The 17,043-nt window shown below is 40.8% G+C and overlaps 1 protein-coding gene across 17 annotated transcripts in view; it reads right to left on the bottom strand.

Moving 5' to 3' along the window:
- The window catches only part of raraa (retinoic acid receptor, alpha a), a 594,392-nt gene that overhangs the window by 134,083 nt on the left and 443,266 nt on the right, over positions 1–17,043 (bottom strand). Inside the window, exon 1 of one of the 17 annotated variants that reach the window (XM_068013494.1) lies at positions 5,375–5,499. The exons of the other annotated variants lie outside the window; for them this stretch is intronic. The gene's annotated coding sequence lies outside the window, so the exon portion shown is untranslated. Of the gene's footprint in view, positions 1–5,374; positions 5,500–17,043 lie in introns of those variants that run through there. 17 annotated transcript variants of the gene reach the window in all.

Here is a 17,043-nt window from a genome sequence, read left to right as displayed (position 1 = left end):
GAAGGTGTTCCACAAAGCGATCACCCAATCTGCGTTTGGTCTTCTCAATCTAGAGGAGACCGCATTGTGAGCAACGAATACAGTGTACTAAATTGAAAGAAGTACAAGTAAATCGCTGCTTCACCTGAAAGGAGTGTTTGGGGCCTTGGATAGTGAGGAGAGAGGAGGTAAATGGGAAGGTATTACACATCCAGCGATTGCATGGGAAGATGCCGTGGGAAGGGGACGAGGTGTCAGCGGTAATGGAGGAGTGGACCAGGGTGGAGGTGGCGGAAATGGCGGAGAATGTGGAAGCTGTTAGGGTGGAAAGTGAGGGCAAGGGGAACCCTGTCGCGGTTCTGGGAGGGAGGAGAAGGGGTGAGGATGGAGGTGCGGGAAATGGGCCAGACACGGCTGGGGGCCCTGTCAACCACAGTGGGGGGGAATCCTCGGTTGAGGAAAAAGGAAGACATATGAGAAGCACTGGTGTGGAAGGTTGCATCATCAGAGCAGATGTGTCGGAGACGAGAAAGTGGGAGAATGGAAAGGAGTGCTTCCGACTCCCACAGCTACCTCAATGATGCAACCTGCCACAACAGCCCTTTTACCTCCTCCCCCCTCACTATCCAAGGCCCCAAACACTCCTTTCAGGTGAAGCAGTGATTTACTTGTACTTCTTTCAATTTAGTATACTGTATTTGCTGCTCACAATGTTGTCTCCTCTAAATTGGGGAGACCAAATGCAGATTGGGTGATCGCTTTGTGGAACACCTACGCTTAGTCCAAAAACATGACCCCGAGCTTCCTGTTGCTTGCCATTTCAACACACCCCCTTGCTCTCATGCCCACATCGCTATCCTGGGCTTGCTGCAGTGTTGTGAACTGTGAACATCAACGCAAGCTCGAGGAACAGCATCTCATTTACTGATTAGGCACACTACTGGGCTGAACATTGAGTTCAATAATTTCAGAGCATGACTGACCCACCTTTTTAATTTTTTATTTAGTTGTTTCATCATTCATTTTTTTACGATGTGCTTTCCCATCGCTTTTTTTCGTATTTGTGCTTTTGGCCAGGACTGTTCATTATTCGGTCATTTAACACCCTCTCTGCACTAACGCTTTGTCTTTCACCACACCAATAACACACTCTTTGTCTTTGCTCCATGACCTTCTGGTCAGTTATTCTCTGTGACCCTCTGTCCTATCAACACCTTTCCCTTTGTTATCTTTGGTCCCACCCTCGCTTTATTTGCTTAAAACATATTACATTTCTAACCTTTGCCAGTTCCAATGAAAGGTCACTGATCTGAAACATTACCACTCCTTCTCTCTCCACAGATACTGCCAGACCTGCTGAGTATTTCCAGCAGTTTTTGTTTTTAATTCAGATTTACAGCATCTGCAGTATTTTGCTTTTACTACCATAAAACAGCAATGCTCTTCATTGATGAATGCGTAAATACATTATTTAGTATGGTGTTGGGCCACATAACCAGGAGGGATGCAAGTTTGATATCTGGATCGTGTTAAAGTTAGCTGCTTTCAGCAGGACAGCAGTGGGACTGAGTGAATTGATCTGTGCTCTGAGGTTGCGGGTGCTAGAAAAAAAAAAGCACACACACACATCCCATTCCTGATCGCTATCCAGTGACTTCTGCCACAACATAGAATACATGGATATTGTTTGAGGGCAGACTTAGCTGTAAAGTCATCAAGATAAAACAGCCTCCAGCACTCACTAGTTAGGTTTGCACATAAAGAAGCTGAGGTATCAAAAGACTGCTGGCCCCTGTGGAACAGTACACCAAGCAAGCCCTTGGGAGAGGAGAAGAGAAAATTGTAAGGGGAGGGGGGAGAAAAAGACTGCTTGATGCCTGTGTTTATCACAGCAAGGCTATAGGCCCCGACACTACTTGCTTTTGTCAGCAGACAATACCAGGCAGGCCACCCTTAGAGCTTTTTACATTCTGCTGCACACACAGTGAAAATTACACTGCATCTAGATTCCCAGAGCCAATTTACAAAATCTAGCCCACATCAAAAACAAAATAAAATAGAAACCAGCTCAGTACAACCACAAAACAAAACAATGGCCACCTCTAAGCATCATCCGAGCTCCAACAAGAAGTAGAATCAGGGGAAGGACAACAATTAAACTATTTTGTGCAAATTGCTCCTGTAAAACAATGGAAAAAGTAGAATTTTGATTTAAGTCTTAGCAGCACTTATTTTTGTAGGTTAAGAAAGAACTTGCCTTTATATAAGTGCCTTGTCGTGTCTCTCATTTTCACATCTAATACTTCAAGTGCAGTCACTGTTGTTATGGGAATAAATATGGTACCAAACTTGTACATAGTAAAATCCTGCAAATAGCAAGTGAGATGCATGACCAGTTTCTCTTTTTTGTGGTGATTTTGGCTGAGGGAGGGAAGTTTCCAGGTTATGACGTGAGCTCCCTGCTTTCTTCAGATAGTGCCAAGGAACACAAGAACAGGGGTAGACCATTCAGCCCCTTGAGTCTGTTCCACCATTCAATGAGGCTATGGTTGATCTACATCCCAACTCCACTTACCTGTCTTGGTTTCATACCCCTTAATAACCTCAGCTAGAAAAGTAGTCTAGCGATCCCCAATTTAAAATCTATTAATTGAGTGAGCATCTACTGCTTGTTGTTGGAATGTTCCATCCTTCTACCACCCTTTGTGTGAAGGAGTGCTTCCTAACTTCTCTCCTAAACAGCTTGCCTCTAATTTTAAGGTTATATCCCTTTGTCCTAGACCTCCCCACCAGCACAAAATGTTTGTCTCTATCTACCTTATCAATTCCTTTCAAAGCCTAAAAACTCAACAATATCACGCCTTAACCTTCTATATTCTCAGAAATACAAGAATAGTTTGTGTAATCCCTCCTTAATTTAACCCTTGGATCCCCGTAACATTCTGGTGAATCTGCGCTGCACTCTTTCCAAGGCCAATATATTCTTTCTAAGTTGCGGTGTCCAGAACTGTGCTCCAGACGTGATCTACCCAGGACTTTGTATAGCTGTAGAACTTTCTCCCCTTTATATTCTACCCTCTGAGAGATCCTTTACGTCCACCAAAACTAGATGGGGCCTTGGTTTAATGTCTCGTCCAAAGGACGGTAACCTCTGACAGTGCAGCACACCACTGATGTGCTAAGTCTGGGTTGTGTGTTCAAGTCCTAGAGTGGGACTTAAACCCATAACTGTCTGACGAACAGGTGAGTCTTACCAACTGAGCCAAGATGACACAGACTGAAATGCATTATCAACAACAAAAGTCTACAATTATACCCTCGGCTCCCACAAGAATTACAAGAATTGTTTTGTTGGCTTAGGGCAACATTTCAAGAAATACACCATGAGGTATTTACTTAAAAACCTAGTGGGCCTTTTGTCTGTTTTTCTCTTACAAAGAACATTGTACATGATTCCAAAATTTCATGAAAAAGTGATATATAGCAGTTAAATAAATAAAAGACATCAACATTTTAACCCTAAACACACTTTCAGATGCCAACTTTTGTCTGAAGGGAATGTTCTAGTATTTTCTTTTTAAGTCCTTTCACATTGCTCTTCCCGTCTTCAGAAGTGTCCTCAAAATCTACCTCTACCATCGTATCACTGGTTACCTCCACTAATTTTTTTTCTAATTCCTGGTAGTGTCCAATGGCCATTGTGAATCAAAGTTTATTGGATACTGAACAGGAGCTGGAACAATAAAAGAATATGTGGATGTTTTGCCAGCTTATATAAATGCAAGTTGCTATTAATAACTTACCAGTATTAACAATATTTTAAATTCTTGTTACAACTCTCCAGGCTACTCTAAAAAGGATTTTAGTACAATGGCAGTTTCTCAGCACAACTGGCTGGCTTTAAAAGGGGGGGAAAAAAAACAGAGGACTACATTTTCAAATATCAAGTAGCAAATTCTCCTCCCAAAAAAACAGCAATTGTTGGCATTTTGATCCATTTTTCCATTTAATGTTGCAGTAGCTTGGATCAGGAAAGAGTGACAGCCATGTGCCAGCTCTCCATGTTTACACTGTTAAAATCCACTTCCTTCTAGTGACAGCAGAACGTGGATTTATGATTCTGCTGTTGAAATAAGGAAGCTGGATTTGGTAATATAAATCTGAGGAATTGGCGCACTGAGGTGGCTCTCGCATCATCTGAAATACACTCACTGGATAGGAGCAGCTTCAAACAGCTCCACGTCATTTTAGTCATGATGCTCATTGCGTACAAGAGAGCCAATGAGACTTTCATAACGTTGCAATGTTTTCACAATGAAAGTAATACAATTACACTGCGTTTTAAAACAAGAGGGAAAGTTTTTCCAACAGGTATACAATGACATTAAACACAGGAGTGCTTGTAGTTAACTACAACACAGGAATGTGAGACTAGAAAATAATAAAGTGAAAACTTCATACAGTTGCTGTGATGTCTATACAGCTTGTCTTCAGATAAAACTTCAACTATCACAGTCTGTACATGAAATATATCTGACATTACACTGCTACAAAGTGACACAAAATACCAAGAGCCTCTCAATATCTACTGTGGACTCTATTCAAGTTATCTGTGGGCAAATTCAAATTCAAGAAGCTAGAACAAGGAGTATCCATGATCAACGTTGTAGAAGAAATGTCAGACACGATTAGCCTAACGGAACAAAAATCACATGCACAGGGGAAAATAATGGCAACTGTACCAGGTCACAAGCACCTTAGAGCAAGGAACATTATATTCTAATTAGCAGCAAATTAAAGTAGTACAAATTTCTTGAAGACACAATACCTTCTGAAAGATTAGAGCAAAGTTTATTACTTTGGCTCTATATTGGGTTGGAAGTGGTGGGTTGGGGGGGTGGATGGGGGTTGGGGGTGAGGGAAGGAGAGCTGCAAAGTCTTTAATCCTCTTGAGGTACTCTGTTTTAGTAAAGAATCTGGACCTTCGCAACCCTACGACTACTGATTCCTAGAGCTGGGTTTGAATATGCATGCTGACAGTCTGAATATTCAGCTGGCTTTTACACATCCTGATCACTCCTTTTAAAATTAGTTCTTACAATGTAAGACGTGGCTCAACATTAAATAGTCACATTGTTGATTCCTATTCACAAAATTCTAATCCTTATTTTTTCAAAAACAAACTTCACGCAGTAGGATTTTGTGGCATTTTCTACCACTAAGTGTAAATTACTTTGCAGCAATTCTTCATGAACTGAATTTTAGCAAGTTTAACTAATTTAGTAGCTGAAACTGGAAGAGGTCGACTGAACAAAATACACACAAGAATTCCTACAACAATTAAAAATGTTCCTGGAAAAAAGACCAATATGGATGAAGTGAGTTTTTGTGGTACCTACACTGAGGGTTAGGTAGCCTCTGCCAGTCTTTGTGTCTGATCCCAATGAAGCAGGGTGGGCTCGATCCTTTTTCTTGGAGCATGCAGGAGGGGCTCTGAGAGTAAAAATCCACCAGCTGTCCTGGATTTACTGTCAACACATCCATGCAGTCAAACATTGCGAAACAGGACAGAAATCAAAATGTACCGAGAATGTGTAAACAGTCCACAGTCCTCTTATCTCTCTTTCTCTGCTTCGTTCAAGCAGGGATCGGTAGCCTGCAAATTACCATTAAGCTTCAGAGCAACACCTCTGAGTCAAAGGGGGACAAGATTGCCAGAATTAGAAACAGAGATCATGTTTTGAGTTCTGCTTCTGTTGTTGTGACTGGGACCTAGAATCATGGTCAGTCCCAGCTGCTGAAGTCGTGATCCTGTAATCAATCCAACTGTTCATTTACCATTTAAATATCTCGACACCACCAAACCCACAAAGGGAGGCACAGCCCTGTTTAGTCAGAATAACATCAGCAGTTCTACTGCTTCGCCCCTCAGAACAGCCTCAGAGTCTCAATACATCTTCATCAAGTGCCTCTTCAAATGCCTGGGACAGTCCTTATGGATTAAAGCACACAAGTTTAAACAGTGTTCACTCTCATCTCCCCTTCTCTCCGATCCTGAGTAAGATATCTTGGTGTTCTCTGCTGGTCTCTCTCCTCCCTCCCTCTCTGCCACTGGGTTAAAAGGATTCATTTGCTTAATATATGCGCCTGAACTCTCCCTGAACCCTTTCCCTGGCAGCTAACCTTCAAATGACCCTTCACCATTCTGACATCACATTCAGCCCCTCTCAATCTCTCTTCTTTCTCTCTCCGTGCTGCAAATATTCCTGTCAATCAAACCAGACACAGAGACGAACTCCTGCAGCCAGCAACTGGGGAAACACAGAATACAAGGATGACTTAAGGAGCTGATGGGGTTTTGCACTTTGGACAATCCATATAAAAAGGCCTCTATATAATAGCCTCTCTGATGGGTCATTTATAATTTTCACACCGCACATTTTAAAAATAAAATTAACCTTTCCGTAACACACAAGGTCTGGAATGAATAACTGAGATCCGAGCTGCTTTGTTAATGTGGGAGCAAAGACTGCTACAATTATGAAGTTATTGAAACGGTTTTACGAAACATCGGTGAATCTGAAAAATGCAGTATGTCAGGACTATTCACCTTCCCAACTCATTATTTCAAAGTCTTGCAGCAAAATAATTTAATATTGCCAAACAGCATTTGGTAGTTACTTGAATAATGGAAAACAAGTAAGTTGCTCACTCCACTAATCGTGGATGCTGAAGTGGTCATAATATACAATAGTGACTGAGGATGAAATAATAAAATATGAGCAAGTTTTCAATTGTCCACCTGTCTTAAACTCTGCCATTTAGCTGTTCTGGTAACCCAATAACACTTAAGGTAAAAGTAATGTGAGTTGAAAGATTCAGTGGAAGCTAATATCACAATGTTGGCAGCGTATGAATACAAAGGTTTATACATAGAAACAGAAAATCTATGGCACAGGAGGCCATTCTGCCCATTGTGTCTGTGCCAGCCAAAAAAAAAGAGCTATCCAGCCTAATCCCACTTTCCAACTCTTGCTTTGTAGCCTTGTAGGTTACAGTACTTCAAGTGCTTATACAAGTTTTTTTTTAAAATGCGATGAGGGTTTCTACCTCTACCACCCTTTCAGGCACTAGTTCCAGACCTCTACCATCTGCTGGGTGAAATCATCTCTCCTCAACTCCCCTCTAATCCTTCTGTCAATTACTTTAAATCTTTTAGCAGAACATAGAAGAAGCACTTTATATAATACTATTTTTAAAAACTGACAGCCCAAAATGGAAAGCTAAGGGCTAAAACTGAAGATATCAGGGATGAGTTAAATCACAAATCAGTGGTCAAGTGAGTGAGTAGCTACTAAGTTTGCCATCGTTCATGTTAAAATCCAAGCTTAGATTATAAAAGTCTAAAAATTTTATGAGGAAGGACTGAGATAAGGAGTATGGAAATAATAAAATAAAGTCAAAGATAGTGGGATAAATTTTGATTTCAACAGTTAGGATTCAGGCAGGAAAGAAAGAACTTGCATTAAAATGGCACCTTTCACAGCCTTAGGATGTCCCAAGGTGATTTACAGCCAATTATGTACTTTTGCAGTTACTGTTGTAATGTAGCTAATTTACAGCCAATTTGCACACAGCAAGGTGCCACAAAAGTAGCAATGAGATGGCCAGGTAATTAGATTTGATGATGTTTAAAGGATAAATATTGGTGCAGACACCATGGAGAACTCCCCTGCTCTTCTTCCAATATTACCATGGGATCTTTTATATCCACCTGAGAGGACAGACATCGGTTTAATGTCTCTTCCGAAAAAGGCACCTCTGACAATGTAGCACTCCCTCAGTACTGCATTGAAGTGCCTGCCTAGATTACATTCTCAAATCTCTGGAACAGGACTTGAACCCACAACCTCTGATTCAAAAGCAATAATACTCTCAACTGAGCCAAGGCTAACACGAGGAAAAAAAGTGTGCATGTATGATGATATATGTCCATCTCAGTATATCAAAAATACTGTATCAGCAAGCCATTGAAATATCTTGAAGTACTTTAACAAAATGAACATACTATATATTATAGAAAGTAATACATGATTGGGTCGCAGTATTGAACTAGAATTCTGAAAGTAGAAGTTGTTTCAGACTCCTGCGTCCAATTTTATGTAGAGAAAACACTTTCAGGGAGGATATTCTGTCTGTAGATGTTTTTCACATAATTTGTAAAAAATGTTAATGATAAAAGATACACACAATATATATATATTTCCTGATAATTTACAGTGCTTACCATTTGATAATCTCAGAGGGATTGCACCAGTCATTAATGCTTCAGGTGTAGACATCATCACACCTAAACCATGATGAGTGCATTTGATAGTGGTGTCCACCATGATTTTAAAAATTGGACCCAAGAGCAATGTTGCATTGAAAATTTAGGTGTTGTCTGCAGCCAGTGTTTTTCAGTGCGTGGTCTTTGAAAATTATTTTGTACAGCTGCTGTGTGCATGCACGGTATTTGTCCCGGAACCAGGCCTGCACAGTACCTTACAGGCTGCTTGCGCAGCTGAGCACTCGCAGGAACACTGCCCAAGAGAGTGTTTGGGAACACGAGGGACACCAAAGCTATAATTTCATTTTTGGCATTCAAAATGTTTTGTCTTTTGATGCGAGTATTGCATTGAAACATTTCTACCTACTATCAATTCTCCATTTATGAAATGCAAGTTCGCAACAGTTTTCTCTAATGTTCAATAGCAGAACAACAATTGGCCAGTCTTGGCCTTTATTGTCCTAATATTGTTTAATTTGGACAACTTCAAGACATTTTCTATTGTGTATTTGATATATGGAATGTGTTGCTGGCTTGTGCAGTGTGCACTGACTCTTCGCAAAGCCTTCAAGAGGGAGCTGGACTGGTTTGTGGTTGTGCCAGAGACCACATCACACAATTATCATTTGCATGGTCAATGTGATCTCCTGGGCTGGCTTTGATTGCCTGAAGGGGTTGGAGAGCAATTTTCCTGACATTTTTCCCCCTCCCAGGAGATTACACACCTGCAAGGTGTGGGGAGGAGGAAATGTCTGGTAATGATTGCTCCAGCCATCATGAGTGTGGAGAAAGCTTGATGAACCAGTCCTTCTTTTCTTGCCTTTCATTTCTGTATGTTCATTTGTACCACAAATAGGATTTTATGGCTAAATCTAACTTTCTGGACAGCACAATTTGCTTTTGTGTTAAAAGTATGCCCACCAGGCCTGCCTCATAAGACAAAGAGGCATATTACAACATGGAGAGTTTGCATAACAACTGTATGCACAATTTTCTCAAGGCTTGCCAACAGTTTCTATAAATGAGTTCAAACTAAAATGTAGTAGCCATGGTACCACAATTAAAACTGCCACAGTAGTAAAGAACCAGTGCTGTTAGCAATGACATTTGGCTTGGGCTTGACTGCCACCAAACACTGATTTATTCTTCTCTCTCTCAATTTTCCTGTATAGCCATTCTAGCCTTTCGCCATAGTGCCAAACAGACCAATCAACCAGAAAAATCTGCCCTCTTTCCCCAGTGAAAATTAGGTTTGACCTTATGATATAGTGCTAGACAGAACTGTGCATAAGTAGGAGCAGGGAACTGCTGTTTTGTGATAAGACCAGAACATTGAGGCAGCACAATCCACTGGAATTCAATCAAGCCATTGTGAAAAGCCACCAAGCAGAATTCAAGTGCGTCCCAACAGGAACAGAAGAAAAACCAGACAGTGGTTACCCTAGACCACTCGTGTCGATTCTAATGGCAGGCTGTACAGTAATGCTGATGAATGAAGGTCTCCATCCCATGCATGGAACCACACGTAACAAAGGGAGACCCATACTGCATTTATATGACAGCGCTGCAGTCAGAAGCAACCCTGTCTTCAGCTCTGCAACATAAGCAAGATTATTCCCTCAGGTGACAGAGACCTCCATCTCAAGAGGTGGTTCCTTATAGTGTGACTGCAAACAAACACAATGGTTGCCTCTGATGGCAAAAAAACTGCTGCTAGCAGATAATTCTTTTGGTTCGAGTAGGCAGTGTTCTGAGCCCATCCATACAGACAATAATGGGGTACTTGTATTGTTGGTCTATATGGATCTCCCCTCAATTTCAGGAAAAGTCTGTGGCCTGAAGTTGAAGTTGGATTTATGACTGAAACAACTGCTGTCACTTCAGTGTTACCACAAATGCTCTCAATCGGACCAGTAATAAAAACATGGCAATATTCAAGGTACAGCAGGAATGCTCCAATGCATGGAAAACAAATATAAAATTATCATGCAAGAAATAAACAGGAACTGTTCTTGACATTTAATGTAAGTACGGTAAGAGAAGCCAAAAAAGAAACTAATCATTGATTTACAGAGGTTGTGCAGTAAAGGACAGAAATCCCCCACTGATATCAGAGGGATTGTCATGTTCACTGCTGAGAAGAGTGATTGCTATGTGTTTCTGTTCAGAAAAAGATGCTTGTCAGGCAGAAGCTCTGACTTTAAATTACCATTTGAACAGGATCGGTGGGGTTCCTTCTGTATTTGCAAGTTGGGGGAAAAAGCTCCCACTGTTTGCCACAGTTCCATCTGAAATAGGAGGCTGTGTGAATGGGAGGCCTGTGATGGGTAACCCGCCCTTTAGCTCTTTTACATACCTCAGTAGTAGAATGCCCAGATGAAAAAGAACAACCTCTTTGGAGAGCTTTCTGTGGAATTCTAGAACAGAGTTTGCAGCTTAAACAAAACAAGTATTAAGTTTAAAAAATAAAATGGGATAAAAAGCCTAAATACGTTCAAAGATCTTTTGCTTACTGTGCTCTCACCAACTTAACTAAAATGTAAAACTGGGGGTGCAGTAACAAAGCAGAAAAATTAAGTCAGCCAGAAACTGCCTTGTTCAAAAACATCATTTTGAATTAAGTTAAATTGGATTAAAAGATCAGTATTCTCCTAAATTCAACATTCATGGTGCAAATTATGGGGCCAGTGAATTCCTGCTGGGAACAATGATGTATCTCATGTGACCCTGATATGGTAATATCCAGCCAATGCAATGCGATTATATATCTGAATTACATATAGTGAAACATCACCAATGAATGGCAGGGACAAGTGCGGGGAAAGTGGGGGATTTTAAATACATGATTCTGGCCACTTTGCGTAGTGCCACGGTTTAATGCATTCAAGAATAATATGTTTACAATTCATACACGATGACCAGAACAATTCTCTCAAACCTCTATCCAGATTATTTTATTACCCATCAGTGTACCTGGTGCGTAAAATATTCCTGCACTATAGTATTTTGAGCCTTGTTTGAAAAAGACGAAGATTTCACTATAAAATTGAATAAACCGAACAAATTTCTGGACAACATGAGCTCTCTCCTGCTCTCAGGTTAAATCAAGTTCCTGTGGACCGACAATCAAATGCAACCATCAGAACAGAATGGACAAAATTTATTCCCAATCTCTTCCAAGATAAATGTTAATAAACTATTGATCAATGATAACAATATTGTGTGGCTCTGTACCACACACGGACCTGGTTTCACCTATTAGTATTACATATTTGGGACAGTCTGTCAAAGCTACTATATCCCATTTATAGTTCCAGTTTGCTGCAGATGGTATTATCGAAGTTGACAGCAAATTGGGAATATATCGGCAGCCAGAAACTATGTGCCCCATCTAAATTGGGGTCTCCCACCCATTCCTCAGATAATAGTGCTTCCCCTGTCTGCAACATAACCACAAGTAGATGTGACATTAGGGGCAGAGATGGTTAAACAAAATCATGGCCACTGGCAGGCTATAAACAGGGAGACTTTAACAGCAGCAGTTAACAGAACCACTTTCTGAAGAAGTTCCACAATATAAGTTGACACATTTGTAATGTTAAATACAGGTTGAGCAGAGCCAAAATTAGTAGGACCCATTTAAAGGCCCAAGATATAGCTTCTGAATGTATTCAGAGGGAGAATATAGATAATTTGGGGTGGGGGAAGAGAGCACGAAAAGGTGATTAAATGGGTTTCAAAGGTTGTTAACTTAAAAACGTAAAATAAGTTACAGTACAAATGATAGGTAAATTGGCCATTGTAAATTGTCCCTAGTGTCGGTAGGTGGTAGGGAATATGGGATTACTGTAGGGTTAGTATAAATGGGTGGTTCTTGGTCGGCACAGACTCGGTGGGCCGAAGGGCCTGTTTCAGTGCCGTATCTCTAAATAAATAAATAAATATCTCAAATTTCTTGAGACATCACTGCCTCCATTAACATAACTTTTAGTATCTGACTTCCACTTATCTATTACTACCAGGTTATCAGCTCTTCCCCCATAGAATTTTCTATTAATTCGTGAAGAAGCAGATGCTAAACTGAAATTGCTAAAAAAAATTAATGGTAGAATGAATAAAACAAAAGCCTACTCTCAGTAGATCGATGAATACAGACTTCAGCCATCTTGGTAAAAATACATTATGGTCACTCCCAGCCTCATAATTGGGAGAAGGTCAAATGACACAAGCAGCATCAATGAATGATGCTATAGGGTGCGAGAGATCACCAATGGGGCCATTTTACCACTCATCAGCAAGATTGAGGAAAGCTTTAATATTGTTAGTTATCAAAACCCACAGGAAAATGAGTAATCCTTCAGGGCACCATTACAGGCATAATGTGATTGCAGAATTAGTCTACCTCAGCAACTTAACTCCATTTCCCAGACAACAGTAGGTTCAGTATCAAACGTGATAGGGTCACTGCAGTGTTTGGCACTGAGCTTGACCCGAGCTCGTAACATAGATATCCACGTTTATCAGGGCAGCAAAAGCTGAGATTGCAATGACCTAAAATTTGCACGGGTCTTTTTAATATAATTTGGAATCAATCCATCATATGGACTTCAAATCTAATACCTTTACGTAAACATTGATTATCAATACAAATCTTCTTTGGCCTCCTTATCTCGAGAGACAATGGGTAAGTGCCTGGAGGTGGTCAGTGGTTTGTGGAGCAGCGCCTGGAGTGGCTATAAAGGCCAATTCTAGAGTGACAGGCTCTTCCACAGGTGCTGCAGAAAAATTTGTTTGTCGGGGCTGTTACACAGTTGGCTCTCCCCTTGCGCCTCTGTCTTTTTTCCTGCCAACTGCTAAGTCTCTTTGACTCGCCACACTTTAGCCCCGCCTTTATGGCTCCCCGCCTTTATGGCTGCCCGCCAGCTCTGGCGAACGCTGGCAACTGACTCCCACGACTTGTGATCAATGTCACAGGACTTCATGTCGCGTTTGCAGACGTCTTTAAAGCGGAGACATGGATGGCCGGTGGGTCTGATACCAGTGGCGAGCTCGCTGTACAATGTGTCTTTGGGGATCCTGCCATCTTCCATGCGGCTCACATGGCCAAGCCATCTCAAGCGCCGCTGACCCAGTAGTGTGTATAGTAAGTACAAATACAACTTGTATTTATATAGTAATAATATAAAAGCAAAATACTGCGGATGCTGGAAATCTGAAATAAAAACAAGAAATGCTGGAAATACTCAGCAGGTCTGGCAGCATCGATGGAGACAGAAGCAGAGTTAACGTTTCAGGTCAGTGACCCTTCTTCAGAACATTTATATGGCGCCTTTAACGTAGTAAAACATCTCAAGGCACTTCACCGGAGCGCTACCAAACAGAATTTGACACCGAGCCACATAAGGAGATTTTATGGTCGATGGCCAAAAGCTTGGTCAAAGAGCTAGATTTTATGAAGCCTCTTAAAGGAGGAGAGGCAGAGAAGTTTAGGAAAGGAATTACAGAGCATGGGGCCACCAATGGTGGAAAAATTAAAATTGGGATACTCAAGGAGCCAGTATTTCTATTTCTGTTAGATCAACAAATTAAAAAGCAGAACAAAAATTAAACTTCAGCCATTTGTTGGTCATCAAATACTTAGGGCAGTGAATCCCACTTATCCGAAACCTTTTTACCCCCTCCAATTACTCATAAAGGTCCACCACAAGGGACAGTGCAGTGACAACAATGAATAGCAGCCATTAATCATACAAAGAAAGAATAAAAATGCTAAGCTAGTTTACCATTCATCATGGGGATGGAAAAAAAACAGTGACAATGACTTTTATCCACAAACGCATCCCAGATTTTTCATAAAATGAAAAAAAAAGAGAAGAATAGAATTTGAAGGGAAAAAGATTGAAACTCTTTGTTGGATCTATGTTTTTTAAATCTTTCTTTTTAACTTGAAACGCCCTGAATAATATTTAACTTGATTCTCTGTTCTGTTGCTCTCTCATCAATCTACCTATCACCCCTTCCTTTTATGTATTTCATACTATTGTAATGCACTATTCAATCAGCACTGCAATCAAATATTTAGGCTTTTGTGCTTCTCTCTATCTGTGCCCTTTGGTTCAAAGGATCTCATTAATCCAACTCATCTTGAACTATACGAAGGAGTTTCAGGAGAAATATTCAACGCAACTAGAACCTACTAATGACAAAAGGATGAAAACCAGTGGCCTTCCTGTCACTATTCTATGGCAGAGGAGAGATGGAGGCCAACTGAAATGGGCTGGAAAGCTCATGTTGTCACCGGGCTTGTATTGCAAACTGGTACAAAATATACTGCCACAGGGGGGAATAAACTTCTCATTTGTTGCTTCAAATCAGTCCCCCACCAACTAGCTACAAAAGGAATCGCAACTCAGATATGTAGCTCAAAAGTCTCCTTTCAAATATAGCAGAAAAACAATCAATAATTACACCAGCATGTATGTTTCACAGTACAAGTGGAAATGATGAAAATTTCACACATTCATCATTACACTTTACCAACACCCACTGAAAGGAAGGAATGACTGACTTACATTTACGCAGTGCTGTTCATGACCTCAGGATGTCCCAAAATGTTCTAAAGCCAATAAAGTACTTTTTGAAATGTAGTCACTGTTCTAATGTTGGAAATGCAGCAGCCAATTTGCGCACAGCAAGGTCCCACAAACAGCAGTGAAATAAATGAGATCATCTGTTTTAGACGTTGGTTAAGGGATAAATGTTGGCCAGGATACTTGGGAGAACTCCTGTGACCTTCTTCGAATAGTGCTGTGGGATCTTTAAAGTCCAGCTGAGGGGGCAGGCAGGGCCTTGAGTTAATGTCTTCATTCAAAAGACAGCACCTCTGACAGCGCAGCATTCCCTTGGTACTGTGCTGAAGTGCCAGTCTAGATTATACACTCTCATCTCTGGAGCTCGAATTTATGGCCTTCTGACTTACAAGCAAGAGTGACACCACTGAGCTACGGTTGACATCTTGTCCTGAAAACACGATACAGATGTACCACAACAGGGTGACTCAACAGTATAGGCAGCGGGATGGCTCCAACAAATCATTTGAAACTAAAATAAGTCTGATAAGGTTTTCACCTTTCTGCTGTTATGTGAATGAGAATTATAGGATACTACAGGACAGGAGGCAGCTATTTGACCCATTGAATCTGCTTTTGAACAGAAATTCAGTTAGTCCAACTCCCCTACTCTTTCCCCATATTCGTGCAGTTTTTTCTCCTTCAAGTATTATCTAATTCCCTTTTCAAAGCTACTACTGAAACCATTTCCACTATCCTAAAAATCGATGCATTCCAAATCCTAACCACTCATTGTGTAGTTTACCCTCATGTTGCCTCTGGTTCTTTTGCCAATTGCTTCCAATCTGTGCCCTCTGGTTATCGACCCTTTGGCCCTTGGAAACAGTTTCTCTTACTCCATCTAACCACTGCACAATTTTAAACACCTCAAAATGAGACAGTAGGGACAACACTAATACAATCTTTACAATGCAGCTGCTTATGAAGTACAACCTTGGAAACCGAATTCCTATTAGATTAGCTGCACTGTAATAACAGCAGTTGCAACATGCAAGATGCCCTTTTCAACCCCCATCCCACCCCATCTAAATTTCTGACCAAACAGCAGGAAAGCTGATGCAGTATTTACCAAATCACTTTCTATTAGCATAACTTCATCAGGTGCTGAGCTGATCCCTCTTTGTGAATCATATGAATAGGGTTCACATGACTGAGATAAGTGCAGAAATAATTGAATAAGCTTTAAATAGTCCCAATCATTCCTAATTATTTCGCTAACTCTCTCAGTCCAGCCCTCTAACCTGCTGTCAGCTGTGTAACATCTATTTAACATCTCCAATGGTAGCTTTCATTTACCAGCGATTCTCTGCAGCATGACTGAAAATTGAATTACGTTGTTCAGGCGAAGGCATATCTGAGCACAGCAATACTCAACAGTGTTTTATTTTCCTGGAGATTCATCATCAGAGATAACAAGTCATGTCGCGTGCACGCTAACCGTAATCTTCATTTTAAACAGGATCAGTTGCCTGAATCCAATCTTTAAACAAACTGCCGTGCTGCAGCACTTGTATATAGCTTGATATATAGGACAGATTCCTCGGAATGAGATAACAGAGTGCAAACCAATCTAGGGGGTTCAGATGGCTTAAACCACGTGCGTGAAATGTGAGTGATGTATAAAAGGCACCGAAACCCTGAAATCTGTTTATAACTTCAAAGTGCCTCCTTGTGTCACAAAATATATATGTTTCCATTTGATTTCAAAGACGATTTCAAAGACAATTTCAAGAACATCATTAGCTGTAGGCAGACAGGGTTCTGCATGATGCTGTGAAAGTTATCAGTACGGAACAAGATTAAATACCTCTATGATTGGACATTATAGCATCACTAGCTGCACACAGGAGGTATCTTTGTGTTCGCTACACAGGAAATAAAGCTTTGTCATGAACTTTTATGGAGGCTTAGCATCAATTTGTTTCTCCTCCTGACTCATGCTCTGGCACTGTCCTACAGCAACAACAATTACAACTTGTATTTATACAGCACCTTTAATGAAGTAAAGCATCCCAAGGCGCTTCACAGGAGTATCATCAAACAAAATTTGGCACCGATGATATTAGGGCAGATAACCAAAAGCTTGGTCAAAAAGATGGGATTTAA

Source organism: Heterodontus francisci, chromosome 33 (assembly GCF_036365525.1).
Source record: "Heterodontus francisci isolate sHetFra1 chromosome 33, sHetFra1.hap1, whole genome shotgun sequence".
Lineage (NCBI taxonomy): Eukaryota > Metazoa > Chordata > Chondrichthyes > Heterodontiformes > Heterodontidae > Heterodontus > Heterodontus francisci.
Note: the sequence above shows the minus strand (reverse complement) of the source record. Positions and strands in the feature narration are given on the sequence as shown.